Raw genomic sequence first — 18368 nt, 5'->3', positions numbered from 1 at the left:
ACTGTTTGTACATATAACTGTGCATGTAAAACTGCCCCCCAAAACCCAACTCACCCACAAACCTCGCCCCAAGTTCATAATGCCCCCCTCTAACAGTGGTATAAAAAGTTCAGGTATAAGTGAGCCTCCACAGAGGTTTTCTCACGCCCTATCTCTCTCTCCGAGAACCACACAGGTAAAGGTGTAGTTAAAACCTGCGTTACACTCTATCGCACGACAGGCTAACTGACCCTCGTTTCCATTTACACCTCCCACTTGAATACTAATGAAAAATGTGTGTATGGAATGTGGTATTTATCGCATGGGTTCCAGCGTTATCGCGGACCCTAACGTGATTTGGTAAATGACCCTCTTTGAGAAGAAATGAAAAAATAAGCACAAGCCACTTTTCTTCCTGATGTGACCTAACAAAAAGTATGTTGCACTCTTAGGTGGGAAGTCTAATCTACATTTAAATAGAATCTACCAAGTAACAATGAAGTGCCTCGAGCAGCAGTTCTGCAGGAAAGCTTGCTGCTAGTTTACAATGTTTTATTATATAAAGTAATCCTTCCATCACTAATCCCGGCTCTCCTTGTACTTCATTTCCCTGTTTATCAAGGCATCTTAACTTCAGGCTCCTAGCAACAATCACAGGTGGCATCCTTTCATCAGCAAAGTCCAACTAACCATATTTGTAGCTTTGAATCTGGCACATAACAAAACAAGTTAGAAAGAGGAAGAGTTAGGTTTAGAAGGCTGAAGGATTTCTGATAGGCTCTGAAATGGAACAATTAACAGCATAGTTAACATTTAACTTTCTTTTAACTGAGTTTGAAATATATTTCCAGCTCAGTCTTATTTCTCCTCCCCCTCATTTTAATATCTAGTCCAATCTGAACCTGTCCCAACTAGGGGTTACTATACATGAAGTTTCTTTATTTGTAATCCCTTTCATTTTTCCCATCCAGACAGGTTATAGCTGCAGCCCTCTGCCTGTGTTTCATGGACTATGGCTCTGTCAAATCACTACAAGAATATTCTTCAGTTAGCCAGCAGATGTTGCTGTTGTGCTTTTACTGGAAATCCCAAGGATTGCGAATACCATCACTAGCATGGGCTGGCCTGAGGAAAAGAAGCTGGGAATTGGGATGCAACTCAGGTCTTCTGCATGACTGAATGTAGCACTGCAGCTAAGTTATCCGATTAGAATTCCAGTGGAGTTTTCTTTTTTCGACCTGTCAGTTTCCTTGTACTCCTTTGAACTTTCAGCTCAGTCTGAATCAGGGCTGGGATCATGCACCATGCAGGGACAGTGCAAGAATATTTGGCACCGCAGGTGAACTTTTGGCCATGCACCCCTCTCCCACGCTCCCGCCTACTGACAGCAGTGGCCCCAGCGCTGCGCTCCCTTCTTTGACAGTCTCGGCTCTGGCACACCACCTCTCTTGGTCTTGTGCTGGTGGGATTTTGCCAACCCCCAAAATTTTGGTGTTCTAGGCTACCATCTAGTTTACTTAATGAAAGCACTGGCCCTGGCACCATGAGCCTTCACTGACAACTACTGGGGATTTTTTTCCCCCAATTTAATGCCCCCTTCCAGTCATTGCAGTTCAGTCATTTCAGTGACCAGGGATGACTTTAATACACGTGTCAGGCTGCCTCTCTTCCCTCCCACCAATCTCTGAGAATTGCACAGCAGCATCACCCCCTACCCTCAGTTTCCAATATGGAAACCCAGAGGGGCCAAGGCCTACAAGCACAAGCTTAGTACCCATGCATACTTCATTGTGAGGATGCCAGTGGAACTGGAAGCTGAAGGGTAGGACAGGATTGCATAGCAAGTCAATTTCCAACTCCAATCCCAACCTTTGGTGTCCTAGATGCAGGCCTAATAGACCTGTTTGTAAATCCATGCCCGGAAGTGACAGTCCTGAGCCAGGGGCTATAATTTAGAGCAAAAATTGTTGCAGCTGGCCTTGAAACCAGAGCCTGCTCAGTTCAGGGCTGGGTATAAAACCACAGAATGAATCTTGGGAGTCCAGACTTAGATTACTGATAGGCATTGTATGGCCCTGCCCCTGAGGATCCAGATTGACTCTCAGGGGATTCCAAAGGTATCCTAGAGCCCCAGGAACAGACTCCTCGTATTTAAATGTCTACAAGGCCAAGTGATGGTGTGGCACCCTGCTGGAAAACATGCGAGTTTTTAAACCTAATTAATATGTATATACCTTGAACTCAATAAATTGTTACTTTGAATTTCAATCTCATAGTTTATAGTGCTATATATTGATAACTGCTTTTTTTGCTTATGCAGACTATTGCATATAATTTAAATGTACCTCTGTTATGGGCCTGTAACCTTATAAGTAAATTTCAGGGGGGATATTCGTGGAAAAATTGCAATTATGCATATAAGTAGCATGCTATTTTATAAAAATAAAAAATACGTGAATATTTTCAGTTTTGCACACACATTTACTGGTGCAAAAAAGGGTCAGTCTACAAGATTCTGTAGTTGGATCAAGAGATACACATGGAAGTTGCTATTTTATAAGAGATTTACAAATATAAATTATCAAACTTATTTGTACAATTTTATACCTGCTAATTGGCTAACAAAAATGAAATTAGACTTGTCTGTTGTCTGCAAATTTTGGGTGGGAGGAATGGGTGAACTGGGAGAAGTTCAGAATGAAGAACTAAATGGTCTAGGTAAATTGGAGATGAGCTGGATGAACTGGTAATAGTATTGAAAAATTGACGATTTCAAGAACGCACACAAGTATTTTCAAAATGATATACGTGCAAAATTTAAAATACACCTGCCTCCACACATGAATCAGGGTTTTTACACATACATGTTTTTTTCACATATAAAATATACATGCATATGCTTGTTAAATAGATAGAGAAAATTAGCACTTTCATTGCATTGCAAATATTCAGGATTATAAAAGATATGCATTTACTGTCAGCTGAGAACTACGCAATAATTTATAAACTGTGCAGCAACCTACAGCACAGTTTATTAAAAAACTAGGATCAATCTCTCTACATCCACTTACATGTGCAAAACTTGTTCCATGAATAGGTTTGAAATTTAGGCTCCCTAACTGCCTGATTCACTAAGACGGTAACTTTTAAACAGCTGCACAGGTGTAAATATACGAGCGTATACTGGCTCGTGCAAATAGATTGGGCCATTTTATAACATAGGCGTGTATTTCTGTGCATGATATAAAATCAGCAGTATGTGTGTATATGTGAGCACAATTTTATATGGACGCATGCATGTGTATGCAAATGCCGGCTCTAATGTCTAAGTGGGGGGGATTTTAAAAACAACATGTGTTGATGCAATAGCACTGTTTCCCATTTCATTCCCAGTTCACCCAGTTTCCCATTTCTTTCCCAGTTCACCCAGACTTCCTAACATCCCTGTTATGTAGCCTCCCTTTCAGCCTTCTAAACCCGATCCTTAACACCCTGCTGACTCGCCTAGTGTATTTTTTATTTTAATACATACATGCCGTCCGTCCATAGCAGAAGCAAAGTTACGCTTGTGCACGTAAATATTTATGCACACATTTCAAGGCATCTTCCCGGAATGCCCAAGTCCCAGCCCAGCCGTGCTCCGCCCAGAACACACCCACACCCCACCCCTTTTTATCTTTTTGATTTGTGCGCATTCCGGAAGATGCGCGCCTTCTCGCTCGCTTCTTAAAATCCGCAAGGCGCGTGCTGGCCCCAGATACACGTGATTCTCCTGGCTTTGGCACATGTAGGACTTTTAAAATTCACCTTCAAGGCTTTTTGCTCTTTCTTTGTCTATGGGGAGATACCTTGATCAGTCAAGCCCTAAGTATGAGAGAAAATGCACACTAAAAATTTGCCTGGAATTTTTATTGCACGTTAAAAAATATTTTGATATAAAGGTAGTAAAGAAATGTTATACATAATATAGGAACACTATGATAATTTTATGTTTACCAAAATGATTTGGGGGTCTGTAATGGAAGACTTATTGGGAGAGGCTGAAGTATCTACATATGGATTCAAACAGCAACCAACGGGGGCCCAAATGTTATGGTCTGGGAATCTGTTAAGCATGGGGGAAACCTGCTTGAAGCAGCAGATACTACCATGGGAAGCTTGCTGAGCAAACTGGATGGACCATTTGGTCCTTCTTCGCTGTCATTTCCATGTTTCTATGTACACCCTGGAAGAAAGGAGGTACAGGGGAGATATGACACAGACCTTCAGGTGCCTGAAAGGCTTTAATGATGCACGAACTTGTAAAACTATTCCTAGGGGGTCACAAAATGAAACTCCAGGGGGGGACCACTCAGAACCAATGTCAGGAAATGTTTCTTCATGGAAAGGGTGGTGGATGCCTGGAATGTCCTTCTGGGGAAGGTGGCGATCCCTAAAGGCTGAAGGACGGAAATGAATAAAAAGGTGCATGGGGATAACATGCACGGTGGCGCTACTATCCTTAACAATATGCGCGGGGATTACTACCCTTAACCAATAAGCCTTGATGCTTTTGACGCAACTGCGCTCCACTTAAACATCAATCTCCATTTTCACAGTGTTGGGGGGGAAAAGGGGAATTGGATTCAGAGGATAACTAACACAGGTCCCGATTTTTAAGGTCTGGGGTAAAGTGATGTAAGTGAAAAAGCACAGGAATCCTTCTACAGCCAAATTCAAAAGCAAAGCACATCAAGCTACATTGTCTGAATTTTCAAGAAGACTTTTTACCCAGTAAAAATGTTGCTTTGTTAATGTATAAGGTTTGGTGGTAAACTGCATGGAGGGGCAGTTACTACCCTTAACAGAAACATGAGGGTAACCTCTACAGAGCAGAAGTTACTATCCATAACATGGGGGTAACCTGGATGGAGCGGCAGTTACTATCCTTAACAGAAACATGGAGGTAACCTGCACGGAGCGGCAGTTACTACCCTTAAAAGAAACATGGGGGTAATCTGTATGGAGCAGCAGTTACTATCCATAACAGCAACATGGGGGTAACCTGCACGGAGCGGCAGTTACTATCCATAACAGCAACATGGGGTAACCTGCACGGAGCAGCAGTTACTATCCATAACAGCAACATGGGGTAACCTGCACGGAGTGGCAGTTACTATCCTTAACAGCAACATGGGGGTAACCTGCATGGAGCAGTAGTTGCTAACATAGAAAACTTGCTGGACAGACTGGATGGACCATTGATCCTTTTCTGCCATCAATACTATGTTACTATTATGCCTGCTTTGTTGTTAACCGTGGTGAGTACCTCATAGAAAACCAGCATCATATAAATATATAAAATAAAAATAAAATAAATAAAATGATAAGTGAATTCTGAAAAAAAACAGTAGTATTTTTTATTCTATGGATAGTACAACTCTAAGTACACAGGTCTTGATAAAACTTTCATCATGCTAGGAACCCCAAAGAGCAGAAAGCCTGTTGCACATTCTGACATCATCCCTCCCTCATTCCCAACCTATCCTCTGAAACCAGACCCTGTGAAAAGAAAGAGACTCATCCCCCAGATTCCTGTAAAAGAGCAATGCCAAGCCAGACATTTACCGGCTTGACATCCTGTGCCAATCTAGCACTTTTTACAAGTGCTTCAAATTTTGAAATACTTAGAATTCAAAGTTTGAGGCACTGATAGACAAATAGACAATGCCAAATCAGAATCAAGATGGCAGGGTCCTTTTTGGAGGTGGGGTGCACCTTCCAGGCCTCCAGGGGGGTAAGAGGTAGGTATGAGATAGGAGAGTCTCTTTTCAGGACGTAGAGGTTCGGTGGGGAAACCTGACAGGCGCAAGGAGGCAAAAGCCTCATGATGAACAGAGGAAGCAGGGGTCTCTTTTGGGAGGTACAGGATAATGATAGCAGGATCAGGGTTACAGGGGTATATTGTGGGTGGTTCCAGAAGGAGGTGGATTATTGTGGAGCTGTCTGTTTTTGGGTGGCGGTATGTTGTTAGGGCCAGTCAGAGGACATGATCTCCCCCATTAGTCAACTGCTGGCACACCAAATTGATGTGCTAGCACTTAAGTATAGCGCCCTGAAAGATACTACAATAATGCACTGAAAATGCATATTAAATCTATGTCCTGCTCAGGATGCCTTCGTACATAAAATGCTAATGATTAACAAAGTCATGAATATGCCATTTATCTATTGAGTGCGTATGAGCTTGTTGAAAGTGCTTGCATCATGCTTTTCATGCTCATCAAGGCATTTGTGCATAGCATGTCAATTTACACACCCGCTATTAAGGGTTTGCATGTGCATTAATTTGAATGCATTTTTAGAACACAGGCCCCTTGCAGCTTCTATGTCTATCTTCCTATCTGTGTACTTAGAAATTCAGATATTAATTACTATGATTATAAAACTGCAATGAACATTTTTCAAAATGAATCCTCTTGCAATGTTTCACCTATTAGAAGTTAATGGCAAATAATATAATTATTATACATGTTTTGTTCTACCTTTACCTATTAGAAGTTAATGCAAATAAACCAATTACTATAAAGTTTTTGCTTAATCTTCTTAACATGAATTTGTAACGTTTTTATGAGCAATCTGAGCAGTGAACACAAGCACAATTAAAAGTAAATTCCATTTTGGACAGTCACTATGCCAAAAAGAGAAACGACTTAGCTCAAAAATGGCTACAGGATTCTTAATGCAGTAACACGTTAAGTAAAAGTTTCATTTTTGTCCCAGTGCTGTCATTAATCTTGTTTTCCAAAAATGACATGCACTACATTGACTTCTAGCAGAGGACACATTGCCAAAAGAAATGCCCTACAGAGTTTAAACATAAAAAATAACCAGGATTGAAAGGGACACATTCAACAGACAGATCATTTTATAGAGCTTTTATCTAATATTCAAGTTTTCAAAACCATATAAGTATTTTTTTTCTAAATGCTATTAAAGTATATAATAACTGTCTTTTTTTTTTATTTATATGAAGCCATAAACCATGGGGCTCAACATATATAAGATATGGAAAACTGCCCTTTGATAAACAAAAGTGATGTTAAATATTCTTGAAAGATGATCCTGCTATATTGCTTATGCTTTCTTAAATAATTTGCTACATTAAGAGTGGTTTAAAATTCATATTTTGACTTAGCTGAAGTGTTGGTGCATAAACTTTTATATTTCTTCCAGTTTTAGCCATATAAATTGAATAATTCCATTAAAAAAAAAAATCAGGGCCATTTTCAAAGCTATTTACTTAAGCAAAAAGTACTTTACCCTCATTAGTTAGCCATCTGAACATTGCCTTCCCTCAATGTATTTAAAATTGGGTGCATTGTTCTACAGCGTGCAGACTTTTACTCACTTTAAGTAGAGCCATTCCTGGGGGCTCAAACCTAAAATTTAGGGGTTAGCAAAGCATTTCACCTACCACATACATACATAATTATATTCTAGGAAAAGATGAAGGTTACCACTACGGAATGGACCCAGAGAGTCTAGGATCACCATGTCATAGAAATGTTGATATTTTTGTGTAGGAATACATGCCCAAATTAGATTGCAATTTGGTAGCCTTGTCTTAGCTTGAAAAGTCAGAAACATTGGACAGGCTATCTTTTTTTGTGTACCAACAGATAGAGTAAGTTTGCTTGAATGAGTGAGAGGGACAGGAAAACATATATTCATGACTTCTATTACGTCTGTATATACAAATACCTTTGATTCCTATGGGATACAGCTAGAGTATATCTGGGGTCTCATTTTCTCAACCTGTTTGACTAGACTAGCTAAATTTAATATGTGATGGAGGGAACATAAAAGGATGGATGCTACTCTATGAAAAAATATATGTGATGCACTTGGGTTTGTGATCTATAATCATGCACCTATAAAATGATGTAAATAAAATCACACTAAAAATATTGAGATAGCTCTTTAACATGTGCAGACATTCATGTTATTTTTTTATTTTCTCTATTTACATGGTTATGTATTTGTACTGGATAACGACAGAAAATGACTTGGCAATAAATTCAGGCCCACAATCCTTATAAGCTGTTCAAAACATATGTTTTTAATAGCTTCGTTAGGGAAACAATTCAAAAACTGGCAACAGGTGTTCACAGTCCCCCGACATGGACTGTGTTTTGTAAACTGTGTCGAGAGGGACCAAGTCTGCAAACAGAAATGCAATTAATTAGTATGGACAAAACTGCTACTTAATGAGAGAACTGTGCATCGAAGCATATATGAAGAAAAAACCTGACCTGAAAGAAGAACAGAACATGGCTTTTATGAACAGCGTAAAGATATGGCAGCCAGAACAGAGAAGTTAATAGAGGATTTACAAAAAGCGCCAATTCCATGATCACCTGATAGGTTCGAACCAAAATGACGTCAGCAATACATCAACAGGAATACAAAAATACATAATAGCAAAAAGTTAAAAATGTAAGTTAGAAAGAATGAGCAGACTATTATAGCATTTAGCATAGCTTCAAAGTATATCACTACAATCAAGTATTCTAAAATTTCCATAAAAATACCCGTTTTTCTTAACACGGGTGTTTTCAATGTGTTAATAACACATTTTGATGAATCTAGGGGACAGTGAGAAAAAAGCGATCTAACGTGCGATAAACATGCAATCTTTTTCCCGTCACGTGTGTGTATTCAAATTTGATAATGAGTATGCAAAAACTTGATGTTTATGCAAATGAGGGACTCCTAATGCATATCGTGAAAATTTAACATACATAACATGGGATTTAATGTCAGAAATAACACCTTTTTTGGTGTGGTAGAGAGGGAAAAAGTGTTTATTGCAGGATAGCCACCATTTTTGTGGGTCATAGCAATAATGGCGGCTAATTTCGTGATTGCAAAAACAAGGGTTTTTCTCACACACACACACATACACAACCCTGTTGGGCCAAATAAAATAGCATTTCTTACCTACCCTGTCTTCCTAAATATTCTATGTTAGGGGGAAGTGTGCTAGTAGCTGGATGCAGGCTGTTTCACTGGTCCAGTGACATGATGAAATCAGGGCTGGCGCACACGTGTGCACACATTTCAAGTAGGGTGCACTTGTAGGTGCTTTCAGCCTATTTGCTACCAAGCACACATGCACGTGCCTATGTTATAATGGCTGCTATCATTTATTTTTTACACCCATACATATCTATGCATGTAATAAAATATATGCACATATGTATGTGCACAACTAGCTGCATCTACATACTTGCATTTTATAAAGTGTGCACATAGGTGCATGCATATTGTGAAATGTCCTTTTGCATGTGCACGCCCATTGCGTGCACACAAATCCCGCTTATGCCTTGTAAGTGAGGAGATTTTAAGGATGTGATAGAGGGTAAGGTGGATTTGTTCTGGGCTGCAAGGTTGAGAGTAAACAAGAAGGTGAACCTGGTAAATATATATATTTGTTTTTCTTTGGAGTGCATAAGACACACTGAAAGTTTGTGTATTTGGTTAATTTGGCCGGCCGATGCCATTGCCAGTTTCACTAGTTTGTGCCCAGTTTACCCAGGCTAGGGATAGGACTTCCAAACCCCCATGTTTTTAGTTTTCCTTTCCCCCATTAGCCACAACCCGTAATAGTCCACTGACTAGTCAAGATTTTTTTCTTTTATGCCCTACATGCCATCCATAGCAGTAGTTAAATTACGAGTTTTTTTTAACTATCTCAACCACAAATATGCCATATGCACTACCCTGCAGATGACCAAAACCCAGCACCTTAGTAAGGGAAAAAACTTACAGGTAGATTTTAAAAGAGTTGCTTATGCAAAAACAATCCCATACATGTGTATGCGGGCCACACGAGCAACACAAATTTTAAGAAGTTGCAAAGTACACATGTCAAGGCACTCTTGGACGGGGCCAGGAGTTATGTGTGTAATTCCGAATTTTAGAAAAGCTGAACGTGGCGCATGTCAGCATGTTATCCACATAACTGTACTGCTAGTCCTGATGAGGAGGAAGTCTGGAGATCATGAATTTTAGCACAAGGGTTCAGGGTGGCTTACAAGCTGAAGAACCAGTCTGCAGAACTACCAAATATATGTGAGTGAGAGAGTGAGAGAGAGAGAGAGATAGAGAGAGAGAGAACACTATAAGAGACAATATGACACTCTATATATCTACCACTGTAAGAGGGACACTTTCAGCTCAGAGTGGTTTGAATCATAAAAACATTATCCAAACCTTTTTTTAAGGGTTGAATTCATTGCCATATCCTCTGGCAATGAATTCCAGAGCTTAATTATACGTTGTGTGAAAAAGTATTTTCTCTGATTTGTTTCCACCTAGTCCTTCTTTTGTCTGAGAAAGTAAATAACCAATTTATATTTACTTTTTCAAGTCCTTCATTCCCTTCCCCATGGCCAGAGTGCAAGGGTCTATAGGTCACCAATGTTACTTTGAGCCCCCACCCCCCCAAAAAAAACCCACACCCTGAGTTGAAAGTGACCCTCTGATAATGGTAGATATATGTAGTGTCATACTGTCTCTTACAGTGCTTTGTCTCTCTCACTGGACATGAACAAACCGGTTTTCCCTTTATCTGAGCACACGCGTGTAAAAGCTCTGGCAGCAATACGCGTAGGACATTAAAATCACGTGCGGCAGGGGTATTCTCAATGATACGCACCTATGTGTGCACACCAAATAAAACTGCAGTGTATCTCTATGCGCGTTTATTGGTGCACATGCATTCTTTTTAAAATTAGTCAGTTAGGGTTGATCGGAAAAGTGCCAAAGATCTCCCTCAGAGTTAAATAGAGGAAAACTAAATGATAACAACAAAATACCCCTTACATCCTCCCCCTGCTATAAAAGGAAAAAAGTATATGGATCAAGACGATTTAAACTGATTTTTTTTTCTACTCATACCCTCTGCAGGCACAGTCACAGTTACATCAGGACAACCAATTTCTCAAGTGTGGAAGGCCCTTTCCTCAAGATTTTAAAGGCTAGCACTAGTACCTTAAATTTGCAATGGAATCTGATGGGAAACCAATGCAATTTATTTAAAAGTTGTGCTAAATGATACCACCTTGTGCACCCCAACACAACCCTTGCCACTGTATTTTGAATAACCTGAAGGTGCCGTATTAATGCTCCTCATAAACCACAGTAAATCACATTATAGTAGTCAACCAAAGCCATCATTAAAGCATATACCACTGATTTCAATGTTTGAATGATCAAAAAAGGTTTTCAAGACTCCAGGCTCCATCCAATGCCACCCCTAGTATTTTAATCTCTTTAGATGGCACTACCATCTCTCCAATCTGCAAACAGAATTTGTCTGGCCCACCACCAATCTGTAAAATTTCAGTCTTACTTGAGTTTAAAATTAAACCAATATGGTTCAGTCACCTACCAACTGCTGTCAAACATTCCCCAGTATCTTTTCAAACAACCTCAGAGACTTTTACATATAAAAATTGGGTGAATCCTTATGACCGAGTTAATAATTATCTGCTCCAAAGGGGCCATATAAATATTTAAAAGTGTTGGGGATATAGAAGATCCTGGTGGCACCCCAAATTCCACTTTCTGAACTGAGAATTTCCTTTAAATTTCACCGTTTGTATTCTATTCTCTAAAAAATAATGTAACCACTGCAAGACCTTGCTTTTCAAACCTAATTCTGAACAAGCAAACAACAAAGAGTGATCTACCAGATCAAAAGCACTGGACAGGTCCAAGAAAACAATAAGAGAAAGCGATCCTCTATCAAAGTGTTGCAGCATTGATTCCATCAAATCTACCATGATGGTCTCTGTGCTGCAACCACATTTGAATTTTTCCTGAATCTCCAAAAACTCCATTACTTGTTTCAAAACAGCTTTCTCTATTACCTTTGTGATGAACACAAGATTAGTCACTGGTCTATAACTTCTACAATTCATATGATCCAGTTCCAGACTTTTTTGAATTGGTCAAATGACTGCTATCTTTAAGACTGATGGAGCTTTCCCCCTCCCCAGAAACAAATTTAGGCCTGGATTTATCAAAATGCACTAAATATCGCATGTGATAGGAAAAGGGGTGAGTTTTATGGTAATAGGCAGTTTATCACAATTTACACTAATACCTATGTGAAGTGCTATCTTTGCGGAAATTGCAATAACTTTTTCGCACTTTGTGATAAGTGCCAGAATTGATGTATTTCCTATATACAACCACTGGGGGGACCATGTTTAGTAGGTTTAAGCTCCTGGAGAGGAGAGAGAGAAAGAGAGAGAGAGAGAGAGAAAGAGAGAGCAAGCCTAGCCATAATGCTCTTACACTAGATTGGTATTTATAAAGCCTGTTGCTAAATTATTGTTCCCTGTAAACCGAGGTGATGTATCTTCTTATGTGCCGCGGTATATAAAAGCCGCTAAATAAATAAACAAACAAATAAATAAATAAATAAATTAATTAATTAAATAAATAAATATCTCTATGGGAGGCCCCCCTAGTCACTCAAGGTGAGGTTTAGGTATTAGTGTAGGGGTTAGGGGCCACTTTGACATTCAAAGTGAGATGTACAAACAGAACAGTGATCTCTTGTGAAGATTTGATGACCTTTGGTGTCTGGAAACTCACCCAAAGAGGAGTTTGTGCAATGTTCTCTCAACCTAGCTTGATGTTCCCCAGGTAGAGAGTCAAGCCATCCATTGCTCCTACCATGTGACATGGGCCAACTAATGGCACTGATAGCCCCTTTGACATGGTAAGGGCAAAGGGCCATTGGCGCCATTTTGATTACTGGCAGCCAATGACCTGAGAGTGGGAGATCGCTCCTGGGATCCCTGCTGGACCACCAGGGACTTTCAGTAAGTCTTGGGGGGGGTTGGTCGGGCAAGTCTTGGGTGGATCGTGAGGTGGGGGTTGCAATTAATTAAATTTGAAGGGTTGGGGAGGGTTTGGATTTTTTTTTAATGTGCCCTTTCTTCCCCCACCCCCCCCTCCGAAGTACGATAAGAAAACCAAACAAATTTGGTGGGTTTTCTTATCATTTCGTCGCCCTCCCAAAATGCGATAAAATAGGAAATGTCTCTATTTCCTATTTTGTCACAAATGAATGCACATCCCTTCTATACACAGGTCCTTGGTGAAACCTCAATTTGAATAATGTGTACAGTTCTGGAGCATGAACCTTCAAAAGGATATAAACAAGATGGAGTCAGTCCAGAGGGTGGCTACTAAAATGGTCAGTGGTCTTTGTTCTAAAGCATATGGTGATGGATGTAAAGATCTAAACATGTATACCCTAGGGGAAAGTTGAGATATGATACAGACATTCAAATATCTCAAATGTTTCCATGCACAGGAGGTGAGCCTTTTTCAATTGAAAGGAGGCTCTAGAACAAGGGGGTCATGAGATGAAGTTGAAAAGGGGTAGACTCAGGAGAAATCTTAGGAAGTATTTATTTACAGAGAGGGTGGTGGCTGTGTGGAACAGTCCCCCAGTGGAAGTGGGGAAGACAAAAACAGTATTTGAATTCAAGGAACCATGACATAAATACAAGGAATCTCTAAGCAAGTGATTAAAATTATAATGCAAAAATAATTGGATGGATTGGCAGACTGAATTAGCCATACAGTCTTTTTCTGCTGTCATGTTTCTATGTTTTGTATGTATCTTGTTGTGACTGTGCCTGCAGAGGGTATGAGTAGAAAAAAAAATCAGTTTAAATCGTATTGATCCATATACTTTTTTCCTTTTATAGCAGGGGGAGGATGTAAGGGGTATTTTGTTGTTATCATTTAGTTTTCCTCTATTTAACTCTGAGGGAGATCTTTGGCACTTTTCCGATCAACCCTAACTGGCTAATTTTAAAAAGAATGCATGTGCACCAATAAACGCGCGTAGAGATACACTGCAGTTTTATTTGGTGTGCACACAGGGGGCTGCTTTGCCCTGCTAGCAGTTTAGGTGTGCATAGCAGCTGCCAGAAGAATTGATTTTGAAGAGTTTATCTTTTCTATTTTGCTGGGAGGAATTTTTATCACCAATTCCTACCCACCCAAAGGATTTTTTTCCGAATTCCCTGCCACCAGGAAGGGACATTAACTCAGTGTTTAAAGGGAGTGGACTGGAGTTTTCTTTTGTACTGTATCAAGATTTAGAAGTGGATTTGGATATTGTTGTCATATATACAGAATGGGGCAGATTTTAAAAAAGTACGCTGGATTTTATCTTTTAAAATCCGATGTTGGCGCGCACAAGGCTGCGCAAAATCGGCAGCCTGTGTGCGCCGAGCCGCGCAGCCTGCCTCCGTTCCCTCCGAGGCCGCTCCGAAATCGGAGCGGCCTCAGAGGGAACTTTTTTTTTTTGTCCCCCCACCTTTCCCTCCCTTCCCCTATCTAACCCACCCCCCAGCCCTAACTAAATCCCCCTCCCCTACCTTATTTTGTTGAGTTACGCCTGCTTCTGGCAGGCATAACTTGCACGTGTCGCCGGCTCCCTGCCCGGTACAGGCCGCTGTGCCGGAGCACTCGGCTCCGCCCCTGACCACTGCCACACCTCCGGCCCCGCCCCTGGACTGCCACCCCACCCCCAGATACACCCCTGAATGCCGCACCGCTCCCGACACGCCCCCGGCACGCCATCCAAGCAAAGCCCCAGGACTTACGCGCGTCCCAGGGCTTTGCGCGTGCCGGCGACCTATGCAAAATAGGTGTGCCGGCGCGCAGGGCTTTTAAAATCTACCCCAATAGAAAGATGTTGTGTAGTACTAGTAATACTGCTATGAAAACATTTTGGACATAAATCATATAAAAAGAGAAATCTAAGACCATATCTAATTTACATTATTAAACCATAAATATCATAAAATGTGAATCTAAACATTTATAAATAATATAATACACCACATATAAAATAAAAAATGGTGAACTGGTTCACAAAAGCATTCTCCACTACTTTTTTCCCTTTCTACTGTGTGGTGGATTTGCTTTATTTCTTTTTTCATGAAAAAATATTTGCCATGCCAATAGTGCCCTAATAGAATAGCAGAAAGCGTAATGCACCTACTAGGTATATTTATGTCTGCAGATGTAATGTTTACTGTCGGATGCTATAATATGCAGTGCCACACAATAAGCCCTGTCTGTCTGATGCTATCATTGGCTGCTCTAGTGCCTGCTGCCAAACCTCTGATTGTAGTTTGTCACTCTGACAATCTGACTCTAAATCCCCAGAGCAACAGCAAGTCCAGTACAGCACAGGTGCTGCCGCAGTGTGGTCAGGCTGAGAAGGATGGCAGAGGAGGTAATGCAGTACCAACTGCTTCTTCTGGTCCGAGCACGTAACTTGTCCAGTCTGACCATATAATTACACAATGTGAGGAGCACCTGAGCCCTCCCAATCTGAGTAAATTTAAGCAGAAACATACTCTGCTATTCTAGTGAAGTTCACTTCATTCCTGTGGTGACAAATGCAAAACAAACCCACTAATCCTGAGGAAAAAAAAAAATAAGATAATAGTTCAGGTTAGGTGCAGCTGCATGTATTCCATCACTAACACTGATCCTGATGCTAAGTACAGCAGAGGAGGATGCGGTAACGAATGTCAGGCTGAAGTGCCGTCAACTCTGCCTCCACTAGTACCTACCAGAACACATGTACTGTATTTCATCAGTGGGCCTGGCAGTAGCCTTTAAAATAGGCATCCTGTTCTATCTGATTTCAATAAAAAATATTTAAACAAAAAAAGAAAAAGAGGCACGCCGAGATGTATTGACCCTCTCCCCTGTAGTATCCTGTTTTCTGCAGTAAACTATAAAAGAGATCTGCACACTGCCATCTGGTGACAGTTACAAAAGTTCTGCAGCATGCATCTTCATTATCCTTTGCATCTTATCCCTCTCATCCTTCTCCTTTGCCTCCTCCCTTTTACTCATTCTCCATCTACCTTTCCAGCTTTTCACCCAGTCTAATGCTAGGGGCCTGCCCAGGTGTCTCAGTAGCCACTTCCTCCTCCTCCTCAACAGCAACGGAAGAACAAGCAGCAGCGGTCGACAAAGGCATCAATTTTGGTGCTTGTTTGACAGTGGAAAAATCCTATTGACTGAGGGAAAATAGCCACCAGACCTCCTGCTATTTATTCAGCACTTCTCAAGCCAGTCCTGCAGTACTCTCTAGCTGGTCAGGTTTTTCAGGATATCTACAGTGAATGTGCATGAGATAGATTTACATGCAATGGGAGCAACTTCTATAAGTTCCCTTCACACCCTCGGATGTATCCCATCCAATCCCATTGCTTTAGCTATAAGTTTAGTTAGCTCCTCACAAATATGCTGTTCTGAAAATCAGTTGAGATTTACCTCACTTCCGATTTTATTAGTGTTTGTTTTATGCGCTCCTGTTCCTGGCCCTTCCACAGTGAACACTGAACAGAAATATTGTTAAGCATTAAGCAATGTTGCCTTTTCCCAGTCAGCCTCTGCATGATCTTCCGCTTCACCTCTGAGTCACACAATGCCACTTTTGCATTTTCTCCTATTACTAACACATCTGAAAAAAGCCTTGTTCCCCTGTTTAACCATATTTGCTTTTTTTTCTTCCATTTGAATCTTTGCATTCCAGACTACTTTCCCTGCTTATCTTAGATTTCCAGACATTTTAAGAACATAAGAACATAAGACGTTGCCATGCTGGGTCAGACCAAGTGTCCATCAAGCCCAGCATCCTGTTTCCAACAGAGGCCAAACCAGGCCACAAGAACCTGGCAAGTACCCAAACACCAAGAAGATCCCATGCTACTGATGTCAGTAATAGCAGTGGTTATTCCCTAAAGGGTAGATTTTAAATATTTGCGCGATCGCGTACTTTTGTTTGTGCACCAGGCGCAAAATAGGCACGCCGGCGCTCAGGGCTTTTAAAATATGCCCCTAAGTAAACTTGATTAATAGCAGTTAATGGACTTCTCCTCCAATAACTTATCCAAACCTTTTTTGAACCCATCTACACTAACTGCACTAACCACATCTTCTGGCAACAAATTCCAGAGCTTAATTGTGTGTTGAATGAAAAAGAATTTTCAACGATTAGTCTTAAATGTGCTACTTGCTAACTTCATGGAATGCCCCCTAGTCCTCCTATTATCCAAAAGTGTAAATAACCAATTCATATCTACTCGTTCAAGACCTCTGATGATCTTAAAGACCTCTATCATATCCAACCTCAGCCGTCTCTTCTCCAAACTGAACAGCCCTAACCTCTTCAGTCTTTCCTCATAGGGGAGCTGTTCCATCCCCTTTATCATTTTTGGTTGCCCTTCTCTGTACCTTTGCCATCACAACTATATCTTTTTTGAGATGCAGCGACCAGAATTGTACACATTATTCAAGGTACGGTCTTGCCATGGAGCAATACAGAGGCATTATGACATTTCGCCTGTCTTCCCTTTTATGCTACTTTTTTTTTTTTTAGAAAACCATAGCAGCCACTTTTTCCTCTTTCCTTTATTTACTTTCGGAACAACAGGGTTAGATACCCTTATATAATTTCCTTTTAGTTTTTCCCACTGCTCTTCTACTTCCCCTAGATTTTTCCATCCAGCTAATGACTGCTTGAAGTATTTATCCTTTTTAACAAAATTCGTTTTACTGATATCTAGGACTCTTGCCTTTGAATGTCCCTTAATCTCCCACACTCAAATACTGAACCACACCATCCAGTGATCACTGGATCCCAGATGAAAGAGTAAACAACAGATTCACATTTAACCATTCCACTTCACTCATTTTATTTTATTTTATTTATTTGTCGAATTTTATATACTATCATTCGGTATCGCCATCATAACGGTTTACAAGGTTGGTTGTATAGGCCTTTATCATATCATTCCTCAACTGTATCATCTACAAGTTGAAGAGCCTTAATCTCGTCTTTCCTCAGTGGGGAACCATTCTATTCCCTTTATCGTTGTGATGACCCTTCACGGAACCTTTTCCAATTCTGCTATACATTTTTTGAGATGTGGTAACCATTGTACTCTAGATGTAGTTGCACCACGGAAAAATACAGAGCTATTATGATGCACTGTTTTATTCTCCTTTCTGTTCCTAATAATTCCTTTCATTCTGTTTGCTTTTTTTAATGCCGCTGCACACTGTGTTAAGGATTTTAACATATTACCCACAAATGCCTATATCCTTTTCCTCTGTGGTGATTCCTAATTTGGAACCTTACAATTTGTAAGTACAATTTAGATTACTTTTCTCTATGTGAATCATTTTGTACTTATCTACATTAAAGTTATCATCCATTTGGAATTTGGATGCCTAGTCTCCTAGTCTCATAAGGTCCTCCTGCAATTTCTTGCAATCTGTTT

The 18368-nt window shown here is 40.4% G+C and overlaps 1 protein-coding gene across 4 annotated transcripts in view; it reads right to left on the bottom strand.

Moving 5' to 3' along the window:
- The window catches only part of PCDH11X (protocadherin 11 X-linked), a 3021270-nt gene that overhangs the window by 170541 nt on the left and 2832361 nt on the right, over positions 1-18368 (bottom strand). The window lies entirely within an intron of this gene.

The sequence above is a fragment of the Rhinatrema bivittatum genome, chromosome 6, assembly GCF_901001135.1.
Source record: "Rhinatrema bivittatum chromosome 6, aRhiBiv1.1, whole genome shotgun sequence".
NCBI lineage: Eukaryota > Metazoa > Chordata > Amphibia > Gymnophiona > Rhinatrematidae > Rhinatrema > Rhinatrema bivittatum.
Note: the sequence above shows the minus strand (reverse complement) of the source record. Positions and strands in the feature narration are given on the sequence as shown.